Here is a 3,557-nt window from a genome sequence, read left to right as displayed (position 1 = left end):
CAAATGGCAGTCAAGTGTCAATCATCATGTCACCATGACCCACAATACTTATTGGAAAGGAGCATCAAGCTCATCACTGTGCACTTTCACCACCCTATGATATTCATCATAATTTATTTCATCTGTAGCCTAATAAACTGCATGGTTTCCTAAGTTGTAGCGGGAGGACCACACACCAACACCATATCATCGCATGACTCCAAGTATACTTTAATATGATTGTTATTATATCAATATATTTGCACATAAATGCATTTCCAGCGCCTTTTCTCACATAATACATTTTACAGACACAAAAAGATCCCACCATTGTTGCATAAAGTTTTTTTTTTTGTTATTGCAAAGAGAAACTCGACAGTATAAAGCATTAACATCATGAAGATGGTTTATTTCCAACATGACAGCGAATACAACCTAGCCGGTTCCAAGCTAAGTCCATCTGTACACGATCAAAGGTAGCACACTTGAATACCCTTGCCAACAACCAATGAGGGCCTATCAATAAAGCTATGCGTATCCAATCAGATACATACCTGCAATATCACGCACTGAACATGTGCATACCATTTTAACCATCGCTGTGTTTGAATACCCATACTAATATACTGTATACTACATACTATAGGTTAATTTTAGTATACTGTAAACGAACGGTATCATTTCAGTTGAGCACACTAGAGATTCGCCTGTCTACCAGAAGTTTATGCTGTTGCTATGCAACCTTTTGCTAGCTTGTTAGCATACAACTGACTAGCTAAACATTTTACGATTTCGGTTGTGTTAGTAAATTCAATCTGGAGTGCCAGAGTGCGCTCTGGGCGCTCGTAAATCCAGAGCATTGTCAGATTGTCCATTCATAAATTCAGAGCGCTTCGCTCTCGGAGCATTCAGAGCGGACACTGGACACTCTTGGCCGAGGAGTAGGGTTGATCCGAGCCTTCAACGGAAGAGCTAACTGGCTAACATTGGCTAACTACTTCCAGACACAAATGACAGATACCTCACCATTTTACTCGCCCTAGCAGAGCTGGTTAGGCTGTTTTCATGTTATCCAGAGCGTTGGTGACTGTAAATGTGCTGCTGGCAACAATTTAATAACGTTTTTTTTACAACATTTACTGACACCGGCCATATTCAATAGGTGTTGAGTGTTCGTAACTTCAATCAGTTATTCTGCGCGAGAGTGCTATGAAATCCGAGTAGATAGCCAGAATGAACAATGTCCATTGAAACGCACAACAACTATACCACTAAGCAAAGAGTGATGTGAATAATCAAGTCAATAAACATTGGGTAGTTAGTTAGATAGCAGATAGTTAATAATACTGCCTGGCAAATTCGATGTATTAGTAGCCAACTAACGTTAGGTAGCTAGCTAACATACCGGTACCTACTGCTGTAATGCTATGCGATTCGTAAGGATAGCGTAGCTAACAAATTGTCAACCAACATAACGTGTAACGTAACTTACTTGAAACCCTAACCCTTTATTACATTGCTCAACATTTTCTTCATAATTTTTTATAATTAGTTAAAGCAAAGAATTTGTATCCGCTTTCGTCAGACTTTGGCTGCATACTTTCTGCCATTTTCTTCAAATCTGAAAATGTTGTGAAGCCATGCCCATTTTCGGAAGAAATGCATTATGGGCCCTAAAAGCACAGAAATAGTGTCCACTGCATGTACACTTCGTATTTTGGTGAATTTAGTATGATATCCAGGAACTTTCGGCATACCAGCTAAACTCAGCAAAACAAGAAAACGTTCTCTCAATGTCAACTGCGTTCATTTTCAGCAAACTTAACATGTGTAAATATTTGTATGAACATAACAAGATTCAACAACTGAGACATAAACTGAACAAGTATCACAGACATGTGACTAACAGAAATGGAATAATGTGTCCCTGAACAAAGGGCGGGTCAAAATCAAAAGTAACAGTCAGTATCTGGTGTGGCCACCAGCTGCATTAAGTACTGCAGTGCATCTCCTCATGGACTGCACCAGATTTGCCAGTTCTTGCTGTGAGATGTTACCCCACTCTTCCACCAAGGCACCTGCAAGTTCCCAGACATTTCTGGGGGGAATGGCCCTAGCCCTCACCCTCCGATCCAACAGGTCCCAGACATGCTCAATGGGATTGAGATCCGGGCTCTTCGCTGGCCATAGCAGAACACTGACATTCCTGTCTTGCAGGAAATCACGCACAGAACGAGCAGTATGGCTGGTGGCATTGTCATGCTGGAGGGTCATGTCAGGATGAGCCTGCAGGAAGGGTACCACATGAGGGAGGAGGATGTCTTCCCTGTAACGCACAGCGTTGAGATTGCCTGCAATGACAACAAGCTCAGTCCGATGATGCTGTGACACACCGCCCCAGACCATGATGGACCCTCCACCTCCAAATCGATCCCGCTCCAGAGTACAGGCCTCGGTGTAACGCTCATTCCTTCGACGATAAACGCGAATCCGACCATCATCCCTGGTGAGACAAAACCGCGACTCGTCACTGAAGAGCAATTTTTGCCAGTCCTGTCTGGTCCAGCAACGGTGGGTTTGTGCCCATAGGTGACGTTGTTGCCGGTGATTTCTGGTGCTCCCCACAGAAAATGTATTCCAACTGGTAATTGGCCTCATAATCCCCACAGAGCATGTATCCCAACCGGTCAGTGGCCTCATACTCCCTACAGAGCATGTATCCCAACCGGTCAGTGGACTCATACTCCCCACAGAGCATGTATCCCAACCGTTAGTGGCCACCTACGTGGGCGCAGACAAGCTCTCCAACTCTTCCCCCAGCTCTTGAGCTGGTCGGCCAGGGCGAGGGAGGAACTGGATGTCTGCTGTGGTGACGGGATACATCCTCTCCACAAACCTGCACAGAATCCCTCTGAGGCAATCAGGTACGGTGAGGTTCGTGGCTGGGTGAGCACTGGCTATTATCAAAGCCAGATTTACTCAGAAATAAACCTTGATGAAGCCCAAGTTCAACATACAACAGATAACTCCAACAACCAGTGACATAGGTTATTAATCGAAATTGACTAACAATTTTCACCAAATGTAAATACCAATGTAGCCAAGATACACAAGCGATAGCCTCTGATGGCGGCATACTTCATAGCTATCATCCGACAAAATGACACACTTCTCAACTGAGCTCAGCCATAGGCTGATGTAGCATTCACAGTTACAACTGATACTAGGTGGCACTAAAATACCAATATATGGACACATTTCATCTGAATAATTTGGATACGTGGCTTTCAGATCACAGACATCAGAAATACAACACAATATAACAACGTCAAGGATACATATAGTTAGCTATACATTTTGAAGAAACATGTTATTTATATTCAAATGAAACAAACCAATGCATGGCGCAGTCAGCCAGCTACACTATCAGTAGCTAGCTAGATGCTAACGTGGCTTAAAAACAATGAATCAAAACAAACAAGTAATACATACAGTAGTAGCTATAACACTTGCATACATATTTACAACTAAATAGCAAACACAACATATCACTTCATATCTAGCAAGATATATTAGCT

Source organism: Salmo salar, chromosome 01 (genome assembly GCF_965601325.2).
Source record: "Salmo salar chromosome 01, fSalSal1, whole genome shotgun sequence".
In the NCBI taxonomy this organism is placed as follows: Eukaryota; Metazoa; Chordata; class Actinopteri; order Salmoniformes; family Salmonidae; genus Salmo; species Salmo salar.
Note: the sequence above shows the minus strand (reverse complement) of the source record.